Below are 14,819 nucleotides of genomic sequence, written 5' to 3'. Positions count from 1 at the left end.
CATAATTTATAGTAATATTGTTAAATTATTATTAACAATAACCTAAAAGTTATGCACTATATCTTTATGATGTATTAATACATCATTAATATAACAAAGTAATATATTATTCCTTCATTACTTGTATTTTATATTCATAACATTTTTAGTAATGTAACAATTTTAATTCATATTAAAAGTTTCTTGTTAAATATTAAACATTGCTCAGAAAAAAAAGAAAATGTTTTATGATTGTACACCAATTAATGCATATTGTTTATTTATGAATCATATAACTGTAAGAGTAGCTAACGGAAGCCAGAAGAAAAATGAGTGAAACAGCTAATGCTTAATTAACTTTATTAAAATTGATAGAAATGTAAAATGAAATATTATTTACTAATAATTCAAGAAACCTAAATTTTAAGTCCAAATATTGTAATTATAGTATAAGAAAATAAAGAGTGATGTCATTATGCATTTACTATTTTGAGTTTGTGCTAATTGAAAATATCGGATATACATCAAAATATCGAATATTTTCGATATTTTCATAATATTTTCGAACTCTGGGGAATATCCATAACTTGCTGCTCAAAGATACCCTGATTGATAGCATTGATACTTTCCCATTTATTAGTTCAGTAAAAAAGGTAAATTTTTGTGTTTGTGTAATATGCACATTTAAAGGATCTTTGACCACTGTCTTTGAATAGTTTTTCATGAAAGATACGTCACAGCACTGTAAATTTTGTTCAAATTCTAAGTTTTTTTACCTCCTGACATTATAACAGCATTTATTTAATTTATTTATTTTATAGTAGAATTGCATAGTGGAATGTATAAACAAATGTAAGTTTTTTAAAAGCAAAATTCTCTTCGTAATTGTTCTACTTTCTGGTCGTCTGTTTTATGCACTGTTGTCTGTTGTATTTAGTTGTATTTACATCAAACAGGCGTTTATTACACTTTCTGTTATTAAAGAGTACTAAAAGGCTCTACAGTTACTCTTTTAAAATACACAAAGAAAAAACTTATTGTAATGATATTTATATTCATAGCCCGTTTTGAAAACCTTTCTCGCAGTTCTCATATAATCTGGATAGGTTTAACTATTCGTTGCCAAAACGTTTCTTTTCTGCATTGGCTTTCACTTGGAAAGAAAAAAAAACTCACATGTTAAGCAAAAATACAAAAAAAAAAAAAAAAAAAAAAACTCATATGTTAAGCAAAAATACAAAAAAAAAAAAAGTTAGATAAATAGATTCCAAATCGCGCGTATGAAACATGTATAATATTTTTCTAAACAGTTGGCAACCGGAAAAAATGCATCAGTATTATGCTAAATGAAAATACAAACTATCAAGTCATCAAAAATAAAATAAAATATATAGTTTCCGAACCACGTGATGCAGATGTCGCTATTTTTCCTAGAGGTTTGCAATCTGACAAAATACATCAGTAATATTTTAAACATGAACGTAAATGCAAAAATTGGAGGCTTTTGCCATATGGCGATTAATGTCACCCCGTGGCGATCTAAAAAAATGCTATCGGTCTTAACCAGTTGCCATTCTTTCACTGCGCTAATTATTATTGTTGGCTTCCAAGTTATTTTCCTCGAGTAGTGTATCCTTTGATCCGGATAAAAAGGAACTTTCTGTCGATATGCGCTTTTCAAAACAAAATTGGAAACAAAAAAAAAACCTTCATTCGCAGCAAATGTAGTTTACAAAATCAAACTAATTTTTAGTGATGAAAAAACTAAAATATTTAATATTCATGTTGATACAAAATCCTCTGGTTTGTGACCATTAACTAAAAATCATTGAGAATCTATAAAAGAGAAGGAGTGAAGACTTTCATTCCTGAAGCAAAGATCCCAAGTTGCGTGATCGCATTTAAAGCAAAGCATCGGGAGAAATCAGGCTTCTTTCGCTAGTTTCACTCAAAACATGTCAATCATTCGTCGTTGTTGTGTTACGTGTCTTGGCGTTTTTTTCTCAGCTTTTGCTCGGAGCAAATGATTGGGCATGCTCCTTACATTTACTAACTCCTGCTCTAAGCTAAAAATAGCTTCCATTAAAAATGTTAAGGCTCCCGGCCACTAGATATTGACCAAATATGATCATTTTTATATTTGCCTGAGCGTACAGTAAGCTCATTAATAAAATAAAGTAATTCAGTATGCTTGACTAAAACTTTTCACCATTCAGGTTTCTAATTTTTACAAGATTCGCTTGAATTTGAGAAGCATATAAACATGCACATTATACAATAATTCTGAACAGAAAAAGCATTCATTTTAAAATTATTTTAAAGGCATGCGCAAAAAGAACTGAAATTTTAAAAAGTAGAAAAAAATACATTCTCAAAACTCCTTTATACATGCATGTCGTGCAAACTTATAATACATACTACTGAAACTTATTAAAGTAAATGCGTTCGAAATATTTAATGAATTATTTAAAATTTATCGGAGCGAAAACATTTTTGCGAAGAGATATCGGCATTTGGGTAGATGAAAGTTTTTGCAGTTTGAAACTTGTTATCGAAAAAATCATTAGTTATAGAGATTTTCAGCTTAATATTACATCATATTTGGTCCGAATGTAGTACGCGATAATTTCTTTTGCGACGTTTTCTCGGACTAGGAATGTTTCCTGAATTGCAGTCATTAACGCTTTCGTTCCAATTTTAAATTGCATGAAAGTTACAAAAATTTAGAATTTCTTTTGAAGAAAGAGATGTATCCCTTAGCTGCAGTTGAAAATCTTTAGGTTATATCATAGCATATCGTAACAGTTTTTCAAAAGGAGTTAGCTTATGCTTGTGAATGCTTTCTATTCGTCAAAAATATTTTTCATTGCATAGAAGAAATTTAGACAAATAATTCTTGAAAATAAATTCAACACTAAGGCATGCGAGATGTACATTGGTGGTAAAAAAAATTGCATCACCTGCGCCGCAAAGGAGAGGAATATCATACCGACTGCATTAAACACTCAGTCAAGCATCCCGTATCCCAGATGATTTGGGGATGTATTTCTGATCAAGGAGTTGGCGAGCTTCACTTTGTGCAAGGAACAGTAAACGCTCAGGTGTATATTGGCATTTTGGAGGAGAAATTGCTTCCTACTATCCGGGATCACTTTACTTCAGTTCCAAACGTTATCTTCCAGGATGATTCTGCTCCGTGCCATAGGGAAAAACTGGTAAGTAACAATTTAAAGACCTTTATCCTGCCATTAGACTTAAATCGACATGGGGTTAAGTATTTTTTTTTTTTCTAAACTCACACTCAGGTTCAGAAATGGAAAAATGAGCATGGAGTCAGCAGTTTGCCTTGGCCCGGAAACAGCCCCGATCTACGTAAACAATTATATGATTCCTGCTGTTGAATGTTTTTTTCATAAGTTTTGCAGAATTTCACATACATTCATCGTCAATCGGTTGACCAAAACTTCTCACACAATCCCATTGTTGTAAAAATGCGAGGGTGATGCAATTTTTTTTACCAGCACTGTAGTTTCAGAAGACCTGCTACAGCTTCTGAATTTAAAAAAAAGTATTACTCGAAAATAACTCTTTATAACATGGCTGCAAGTCGGATGGTGATAGCTCTGAAATTTGCATAAAGCTGTGACACTTAGAAATATTTCTGTTTCGATGATGTAGCACTTTTATTCAAATGTAATACATGAAGAACTTGGAGTATCTGTTTGTCAAATTTCATGCTGAAAATATTTTCTTTTAGGAAGATATGAAGAGCGCTTTGAATGACTGACAGGTTTTACCAAGGTTTCATTATTTTAAAGAGGGATAATGCAGTTGCTAATTTAAACCTGGGACTTCAATACAATAAATTTGTTCTACTCTTGTTCTATTTCTTTACCTATTTTCTCTTTTTAATCTTATTCCTAACTGTGGTAATCATGCTAGGTTTTTTAAAATTATTTTATTTATTTTTTATCATACGCTCTTTTTGTCTTCTAATTTGTTTTATTTTTTCTAATTTTCATGTTTTCCTTTATTTCTTAATTTATCTAGCCTCCTTTTTTGCCGCCTTTCTACAGTAGTCAATGCCATTTGTGCAATTTATTTGAGGTTTATTACCAAAAAGAGAAATGTGCTTGATGTTATTTTTACTGATGTTACATATTTTAAATACGTTTTAAAGAATTAAATTCAACTATTTCTAAATAGTTAAGGGATTAATATTAAAGATATCATCCTAAATGAAGAGAATATGACTTTTTATAAACTTGGGTTTGTTTTTGTTTAAGCAATGCAAACTTGTATACAATGTTTTGACTAATGTTACATTAGTATGAAGCCTAGTTTAAAAACAATTGTTACAAGACAATTATAACAGTTTAAAGTTTCTTTGTTGGTCTAATCTCTTCCTATGTAAATTAAATTTCAATAAAAAAATTAGATTGTAGATATAATAATTAATTTCCTAAGTGAAAAAAAAAGATGAACTTTTAGAACCACTTATGCAACGACACATGAGCACTGAGTAGTGTTGTCAAAATTCGCCTATAAAACTTACAAAAAATGTGTTTGTAACTTTTTCCGCACAATTTTATAAAAATACAGTCGCTTTTACCTTATATGAAAGAAAAAAAAATACTGATACTGATCCATCTGTAGCGGCAGTACCGAACACAGCCAGACCACAAAGAGCCAGAAAACTGCCTCAAAAATACAAGGACTTCGTCATGTCCTAAAAGAGGGAGATGTTTGATATAGCAAAAGTCTGTTGGCAACAGCCGGACTGCCGTGGGATGTCGAGAACATGGCGATTGCATCCGTCGGTGTAAAGTAACAGCTCATAATTTATGTCTTGTAAATAAACCCATTTTTCGTATTTGTTGCATCCGTGTTAATTAAACACACTCGGCACACCTCAGGCACGGATATAACAAAAGTGGCGACGAGGATTTTCACGAATTATGGACTATTAAATTGAATATAATTCTGCAAGCATTAAAAAAAAAATGGCTAACACTGATGAATTACTGAAGCAACTAACAAAGCTGGCATTTACAACAAATCAACGGCTGGAACTTTTGGAAGAAGCATTTCGCCAACATCAAGGCCCATCAGCAACTACAGCGTCCAATGGACCTGATAACGTTGAATTTTTAATGGAAACATTGGCGAAAGGTATTAGTGACTTTATTTACGACGCAGATCGCGGACTAACATTCGATAAATGATACACACGGTACGAAGAAACTTTCAATACCGATGCAGCTAAATTGGATGACGCCGCTAAAGTTAGATTACTTTTAAGGAAACTGGATCTACCGTCGTATAATAAATACGTCAACTACATTCTTCCAAAGAAAGTCAAAGATGTAGCATTTGCCGATACAGTGAGTCAATTGAAATCTATTCTTAGTCTTAAACAGTCAGTATTTCACAAAAGATACAACTGTCTTCAAATAAAAAAATCAGACTTCGATGATTTCGCCTCATATGCAGGCATTGTAAATAAAAATTGCGAGGATATTGAATATAATCAACTGGACATCGAACAGTTCAAATGCCTAATTTTCATAAGTGGACTAAACGCACCAAAGTATTATGAAATTCGTGCTAGACTGTTACAATTAATGGATAAACAATCCCCTAATTCACCAGTTGATATTCGCAAACTCGTAGAAGAATGCCAAACTTTCACTTCATTAAAAGAAGATGCAGCCATGATACAACAGTGCAGTTCAGCAAAATCATCAATTAATAAAGTTTCGAACGATAAATTAGCAAAATTTGGCGAGGAAAAATTTCAAGAAACCCGCAACAAAAGATCGTCTGCTTCCAAGCGCAAAGCTTGGTGAATCATCGCCAAATCCACGTAATGATAATCCAATTATGCCAAAATATCCTTGTTGGTTTTGTGGTGAAATGCATTTTGCAAAGAATTGTAATTATTCAAAACATCATTGCCAAAAATGTCACAGAATCGGGCATAAAGATGGATATTGTAACAGCGGACGCCAAGCTACTGCGGCTGGACGGAAGAAAAAAAGGAAGTATTTTTCGCCTAATACAGAAGCAGTTTTTGCCATAAATGAAATTTCTGTTGAAGATAAAAGAAAATACATTTCCGTGCAAATAAATAATGAAATGGTCAAACTTCAATTCGATACAGCTTCTGACATTACTATTATTTCCGAAGATACGTGGAAACAAATAGGAAAACCAACGGCGGACAAAACAAAATTTTCCGCCAACAGTGCATCTGGAAATCTCGTAAAGTTAACCCATAAATTTGGCTGTCAAATAACAATAAATGACACTACGAAGACTGGGACTTGTTTCGTAACAGAAGTACAAAATCTTAATTTATTTGGAATTCAGTGGATCGAACTGTTTGATTTGTGGGACGTTCCGATTTCAAGTATATGTTGCAGTGTTCGCTCAGTTCCGGACATTAATTTTACCCCGCAACTTATGAAGGAATTTCCTGCAGTATTTTCAACAGAATTAGGTCGCTGTACAAAAACAAAGATGACACTACAATTAAAGAAAAGTGTTCGACCAGTATTCAGAAATAAGAGACCAGTGTCCTATGCCGCACTTCCCAAAATTGAAGGAGAGTTAGATCGGTTGGAAAAGTTAGGAATAATTTCGCCAATTGATTATTCAGCATGGGCAGCTCCTATCGTACACTGTAAAAAAAAACTGTAAATTTTGAAGAATAAATCCGTATTTTTTACAAAAAAAAAGCTGTTCGTAATAAAATACAGGATTTCTCTGTTTTTTTGAATCTGTAACCGGTTATAAGCGTTAACTGTTACCATCGCCTCACCGCGTACTTTGTTTTTCTTCGAAATTTCGCCCGCTTGTTTGGATTTTGGTTCTCGTGCTCGAGTTTTTTGATCTTATATTTATTTAAAGCGAGTAAGTCTTAAATCGTTTGCAACTTCCATTTCATTGCATCCTAATCAATATTTTATTATTATGTTTTTTTGTCATCTGTTACAGAGGCATATTCGGAAATTTACCTTTGTATACATGTATTTCGTAGTAGTATAGTAAATATTGAAATGTATTTATAAAAGTATAGTTTCATTTTTTAATCTTCATAAAATAATAAATCAGCTTGAATAAATAATAAAAATACGGAAGATTTCTGTAAAATAAACGGAAGAAAACTGGCGTCCTGGCTGACAGTTTTTTTTCCGTAAATTTTACAGATTTTTTTTACAGTGTAGTCGTCAAGAAGCCAAATGGGAAAATACGAATATGTGCTGATTATTCAACAGGACTGAATGATGCACTGGAAACGAACAAGCACCCGTTACCCGTTCCAGATGATATTTTTGCAAACTTAGATGGAAATTGCATTTTCAGTGTGATAGATTTATCTGAAGCATATTTTCAAATTGAAGTAGATGAAGATTCGGGTAAATTGCTCACTATAAACACTCATAGAGGACTTTATAAGTTTAACAGATTACCCCTAGGAGTGAAACAAGCACCTGGAGAATTTCAGAAAATTATTGATGCAATGATTTCTGGACTTAAAAACACAAGTGCTTATCTTGATGACATAATGGTTGCAAGCAAATCTGTTTCTGAGCATAAAAAGCAATTAAATGAACTTTTTGGAAGGCTTCAAGATTACGGTTTTGTCGTTCGTCCAGAAAAATGTCAACTATTTTTACCGAAAATTGAATTTTTGGGTCACATAATTGATGGCAACGGTCTCCATCCAAATCCAAAGAAAATTCAAGCTATTAAATAAATGCCTCCCCCAAAGAACATTTCGGAATTGAGATCTGTATTGGGAGGTATAAATTATTATGGAAAATTCGTGCCCAGACTACAGAAAATCAGACAACCATTAGATAATCTGCTTCGAAAAGATGTTGAGTGGAAATGGACAAACAAATGCGAGCGAGTTTTTGAAGACATAAAGAAAATTTTGCTAAGTAACCTTCTTTTAACACACTACAACCCAGAATTTCCAATCATTGTTGCAGCTGACGCTTCATACACTGGAATAGGAGCTACTATTTATCATGAATTTCCAGACGGTTCCAGAAAAGCTGTTTTCCACGCTTCAAGAACTTTGTCGGCTACAGAACAAAAATACAGTCAGATAGAAAAAGAAGGACTTGCATTAATATTTGCAGTAACAAAATTCCATAAGATGATATATGGGAGAGAATTTACCCTAGAAACTGACCACCTTCCTTACGCATCTTTGGATCACCAAAAGGCATTCCAACCCATACTGCAAACAGACTTCAAAGATGGGCTTGCACATTATTAGCCTACAATTTCAAAATTAGATATATTTCCACGGATTCTTTCGGCTACGCGGACATTTTATCAAGACTAATTAATTCAAAAATTCAACCCGAGGAAGAAATTGTCATCGCTTCAGTTCATTTGGAAACAACAGTAAATCAAATTTTGGATAACTCAGTTGAAGCAGTGAACATAACACACAAGCTTATTCAAGCTGAAATGAAAAAAGATAAAATAGCTCAACAAGTAATAGAATTTCTTGAACATGGTTGGCCTTCTCAGAAAAATAAAATTCCAGAAGAATTGAAACCATATTTTAACAGAAGAGAGTCCCTCTCAGTTGTAAAAGGATGCCTAATGTTAGGTGAACGCGCCTTTATTCCAGAGAAATTCCGATGCAGAATTCTAAAAGAGCTGCATAATGGACATCCTGGAATGGAACGCATGAAATCATATGCTAGAAGTTATGTATTTTGGCCTTCTTTGGATAAAGACATCGAAAATTACGTTAAGAGATGTCATCCATGCCAAATTTCTAGAAAATCACCCACCAAAACATTACTGCATCTTGGCCATTAGCAAAAGAACCATTTGAAAGAGTACACGTCGATTATGCAGGGCCTATAGAAGGTTATTATTTCCTGCTTATTATCGATGCACATAGCAAATGGCCAGAAATTTTCATGACAAAATCTATCTCTGCACCGGCAACTGTAAAATTTATGGAAGAAACTTGTGCCAGATATGGAGTACCGAAAACAATAGTCTCTGACAACGGTAAACAGTTCACCAGTCATCTTTTTGATCATTTTTGTAAACAAAATGGTATCCAGCAAAGTACAACACCTCCTTATCATCCTCAATCAAATGGACAAGCAGAGAGATTTGTAGACACTTTCAAAAGGGGAATTAAGAAAATTCAACAAGGAGGAGATCTTCAATCAGCTGTAAATACATTTTTGTTCACTTACCGGTATACACCAAATAAATACATTGGAAACAAATCACCGGCCGAGTTGATGCTGGGAAGAAAATTAAGAACTGTTTTGGACTTGGTTCGTCCATTTGAAAATACAGCTGCCAGGATCAATGAAAAGCAAAATTCTCAATTTAACAGGCACCATGGAGCAGAAAATAGAAACTTCAAGGAAGGCGATTTAATGTATGCTAAAGTGTACCTAAATAATACCTGGAAATGGGAACCAGAGAAAATAATCGAACGTAAAGGGAATGTACTTTACAACGTATTTCTCGAATCAAATGACAGAGTACGACTCATCCGTTCCCATGCTAATCAGCTACGCCTCCGGTATGACAACACAGTAACACGTTCTAACTCCAATGTCTTAACTGAAGAGTTCAGAACAACCGAACGGCCTGATCAGGAAACGTGGTTCAATTTCGTTACTGCCGACCGATCAGAAATCGATGAATCTCTCCTGAATGAGTTTTCTTCCTCATCTGATGCCGGGAGAGCTGATCCATCTGTAGCGGCAGTACCGAACACAGCCAGACCACAAAGAGCCAGAAAACTGCCTCAAAAATACAAGGACTTCGTCATGTCCTAAAAGAGGGAGATGTTGGATATAGGAAAAGTCTGTTGGCAACAGCCGGACTGCCGTGGGATGTCGAGAACATGGCGATTACATCCGTCGGTGTAAAGTAACAGCTCATAATTTATGTCTTGTAAATAAACCCATTTTTCGTATTTGTTGCATCCGTGTTAATTAAACACACTCGGCACACCTCAGGCACGGATATAACAGATACAATGGAGGGTTTTTTTTTTTTTAATGTGATTGATTCCTAGTTTCATGTAAAGCCCTCCTCCCAGGGCTTTAGTTTCATGGACATGCTCTTTGTCATATTTACTTCGTTTCAAAACGATGCTTTTTACTGAATTTCATAAAGCACCGATTTTAAACCTTCAACTTTCTGTTATCTAAAATATGCACTTTGAATGTCTCTTACAACAGTAAAGTTTGGTAAAAAAAATTACACTTAACTCCTGTTTATCCGCAGGTGGCTTCTCCACGGCCTTTCACACCTATAAAAAGGTTTTTGTTCAAAAGGCAGAATATCTCTTTTTACATATTCCTATTTTATTATGTTTCGCCCTTCCAAAGTCGATGAAACCTTACTAGGTAACACCTGATTTTTAAATAGACACTACTTACTACTTTAATACTACACTACTTACGTGAGTAAACGAGTAATCGGAGCAGTCTTGTTCGAAAAAATCCCCCCCTCCCCCCTCTATACGTTTTTGGTGTAATCTAGCAAAACGTATAGGGGATGTTTCAATTTATCTGTTTGATCAATTTGCTTATAAGATGTGTGTAATCAGTTTGCAATAATGAGGTTTTTTTGCTCGTAATTACATTTTTATTCTATAGTTTAAGTTACAGTTTAAACGTAAACTAATGTCATTGATTTCGTAAGCTACTGCATACACTACTATCGTTTCTTTTCCCTATTTTGCGGATTATCCACGAGTTCTCTTATCCGTGGTTTCCGTGTGCCACCCCATTCCAAGTAAAAGATCTTAAAATTAGCTTTCGCGCAGTTAACTCCATTTTGTACTTCAAAAAAGAAAAAAACAAGTCATACAATAAATGATGCATATTCCATTTTAATGCGAACATTGGTTTTTTTTTTTTTGATTTTTTTATTTTTATTTATTTTTATTTTTTTTTTTTTTTTTTTTTTTTTTTTTTTTTTTTTTGCATAGAAAAATAGTATCGCTTGTTTTTGCAGTTTTTAAATTAATCGCATACTCGTATTATACGTGAATTCGCTTATCCGTGGTTACCGTGTGCCACCCTATTCCACAGATAACCAGGAGTTAACTGTTCTTATCCACTTGGGTTTTAAATTGTGAAAGCGATTAAAGACAGTTTCACAATATTTTTTACTTATTTCTAATACATGATTCCATTATCGATCGATGTCTTTTTTTTTTCCTTCGTAAAATGCAGTGTTCGTACTTAAATGGAACATGCATCATCTATTGCATGACTTTTTTTTTTTTTTTGGTTTTTTGATGTACCAAATGGAGTAAACCGCACGAAAGCTAATTTTCAGATCTTTTACTTTTTGTGGCAGTTATGGTTATTGTAGAGGCGTGGTGAAATATTGGTTACTATAGAGATGCAAGTCACGTGACGAATTTTACCAATATTGAATATTTGTCGGAACCGATTCCCTTGAGCATCACAAATGGTTTTTTCAAAGTATCTTTAAACCGTGCTGTGGAGAAAGGCACGGAAAAAGTGGCATAATTGATTTGTAGTATGCAAGAACTTTTAAGGCTTATGGTTTTCGGTTTTTCTTAATGTATGCGAAAGGTAAGAAATCTTATTGATACTTTTACTGAGTTCTTCAATTAACATATCCTAAACTGTATTTTTTATATTTTAAATTCATATTAAATGTGCATATTATTTCTCGGCAAGAGGTAATGGGGGAAAAAACTGAAAATTATACAATTTATTTAGTATGAATGAATTGTTATAAGCAATCAAAATTAAATAACAATAGTACTGCATTTACGTTTTAAAGGTTAAAATAATAATAGGAGACTTAATACATGAAAAAAATAATTGGAAAAACTGAAAATTAGACTTGTTTCAGCGATACAAAAAAAATATTTTTATAATTCTATGAATCCATTGTGTAAAGGGGGAAAAATTGCTTTTTTTGTGAAAAAAAGTGCTTTTATTTCCTTTAACTGCGATTTAATCAAACAATATCTAACATTGGTCAATGTTAAGTATTCGGGAAAATAGCATTTCGGTTTTCAACTAGTATTTATTTTTCTATTTCATAAAAAAAATCTTGTTAGGAATCCCTGTAGTTTTCTCGACATTTCACTGCAAAAAAAAACTTTTTTTTTTTCTTGTGAATAATTAGTTTTAAAAATAAAAGAGTTGAAATTCGGCTGTAAGAATTAATGGTGATTTTATAAAAGCTTATTATAAAATATTTGAAAATAGCTCATATCAGAAAACATTTTTTTGTACATATTTCCAGTTATATACTGCTTCTGATAAAGTTCGCTTCATGCAAACATTCATATAAGTCTGTAAGATCAGAATTAATACAATCAATTCAAATTTCCACATAGAATCAAATGTTCAACTTTTTGAACTATTGAAAATTGTACGAAACATTTTTCGAGTCAAAAACAAAACATGGAAATGTGTTGTCCTGTATTTTTTAGAGCAAAATGTTGGCGTTGAAACCGTTCAATCGAAAGTCCTTAATGCGAGATAAGTATGGTTAACTTGATTAATCTTAACCTTAGTATTAACCTTAATTTTAAACTTAATATTTCAATATAAATATCGCTCGTTTGGACGAAGAGTGCCACATTACGAAAATTTTGATTTTCTTTTTTTTTTTTTTTTTTTCGCTTAAAGGCCTTTAAACGACAGTATCTTCTTTGGAAATAATGACAGATTTTTTTTGTTCCAATATTAACCATTGGAGAGCACAGCAAAATGACTCTTCTTAATGCAAATTGCCTGAAGAGTTCTCCTTCAAACGCTTCTCCTGTAAAATTTCACTTCTTCGCATTGTGGCACGAGTGATATGTTTTTTTTTCTCCCCAATATTTATTTAGTTTTGACCTATTTGTTTTCAGCGATATATTTTTCGAAGCATTAGACCTTTCTTTTTTACATATATATTTCTGTCTTTATTAGTCTTATTATATGTTTTATGGGAAGTAAGGCAAATAAAACAATTTGATGATAATTGATGATGTTGCAGCCTTTTTTTTTATTTATGAATTCAAAGATATTAGCTAAAAATAGACGAAACAGATTCATGTCCTTTTGTTTGCGCATTCTGAGAAACTATGGACTTCAAATTCAATTTATTTTAACTCACTAACTTTAAATATCCACATATACTCTTATAAAAATCTGAAAAATACAATTCTACCGGGTAGGTAAACGGCAGTATCTGTAGGAATGAGTTTTCGAGCTATTTGTGGAAACGCGTTTTGGATTCAATACTAGTAATAAGAAAATGTTGGAATTAAATATTTTTTTCGCGCTTCTTTTTCCTGAAAAAACCAAATAAGCAAGCTTGTACCATAAAGAAAACTATTTGACAATTCACACTGCATATCTGCATATTTTAGCACAAACAGTGGTGGTCAGAACTATAAGAGCACTGAGAAAATTACACAGTAAAAGGAAATAAATAATTCAGTGGAGTTTGTACAAAAAAATGCCCTTTTATGTGTGAAATCATTGTGGAATGCAGATTATTTGAAAATATAAAATTAAATCGTTTCTTATCATGGTTCGCCGATATATATCACGATATGTATCCGATATTTATTTTGAAAATATTATAATATTCTGATACTTTCGATATTTATTTTTTCAACTACGGTATTTTTAATATAAAAATTATATTAATAATAGTAATATTGTTTATTTATTATTAAAAATAAGCAAAAAGTTATGCACTATATTTTTATGATGTATTAATACATCATTAATACAGCAAAGTAATATAATATTTCTTTTTTATTTTACATTCATTTTTAATATTAGAAATGCAACAATTTTAAATTATGTCAAAATGTGCTTAGTAAAATATGAAATATTGGTCAAAAGAAGGAAAACGTCTTATGACTGTGCACCGACTAATGCATATTTTTTACTTTTGAATCATATAACTCTGCAAAAGAAGCTAACAGAAGAAAAATGAGTAAAACAGCTAATGCTAAATTAACTTCATTAAAATTGACAAAAATGTAAAATTAATTATTAGATATAAACCTTAATTTTAAGTCTACATATTGTAATAATGATTTAAGAAAATAAAGAATGATTTAAGGATGTATTTACTATTTTAAAGACTTTTGTTTGTGTTGATTGGAAGTATCGGATATACATTAAAATATCCGATACATATCAAAATATGGAATATTTTTGATATTTTCGAAAATATCATGATATTTTCGAACCCTGTTTCTTATGCAAATCCTCAAAATCTTGCGTAAGTACAGGCATTTAATCATGGTATAACATTTAGTGCTTTCTAACAGGCTTGGTGGTTTTAGAGTTGTGTTTCAAAGTAAATTTGTATAGGGGCATCGCAATTCAAAATAGAGACGAAAAAAATTTGGATGGTCCCTAAACCAGGCCTTATGAGTCTATTGGTATAATAGGTAAAAAAAAAAAAAAATTCGTTTAGTTACAGTTGATATTATCTAAAACCAACGTACTTTTGTTTTAGATTCAAGCCGAACTTCGGGACCCCGCTCGATCACATAGTCCAGTTACCGTTACAGACCCGTCACTGGCTTCCAGAACATTTGGTACAGTTGTTGCGTGAGCAAAAATTGTCATAAGAAAGTCGATTGAGTTTCAATTAAGCTTTCTTTTCAAGCATTTCAAAGTGATGCTAAAATTTTAAAGGTGCAAAAGGTTTTCGGATTCCATGTCATAAAATGTATGAAAACTATGTATGAAAGCAGAAGTAGAAAAAAGAGGAAGGCGAATGTCGTGAAAAAATCATTTGATGCCTTACTGCGGACAGATTCGTAG

At 32.3% G+C, this 14,819-nt stretch overlaps 1 protein-coding gene across 1 annotated transcript in view; it reads left to right on the top strand.

Moving 5' to 3' along the window:
* The window catches only part of LOC129221898 (band 7 protein AGAP004871-like), a 69,035-nt gene that overhangs the window by 31,389 nt on the left and 22,827 nt on the right, over positions 1–14,819 (top strand). The window lies entirely within an intron of this gene.

This window comes from Uloborus diversus, chromosome 5, assembly GCF_026930045.1.
Source record: "Uloborus diversus isolate 005 chromosome 5, Udiv.v.3.1, whole genome shotgun sequence".
Taxonomy (NCBI): domain Eukaryota; kingdom Metazoa; phylum Arthropoda; class Arachnida; order Araneae; family Uloboridae; genus Uloborus; species Uloborus diversus.
This window is presented reverse-complemented; position numbering and strand designations above follow the sequence as displayed.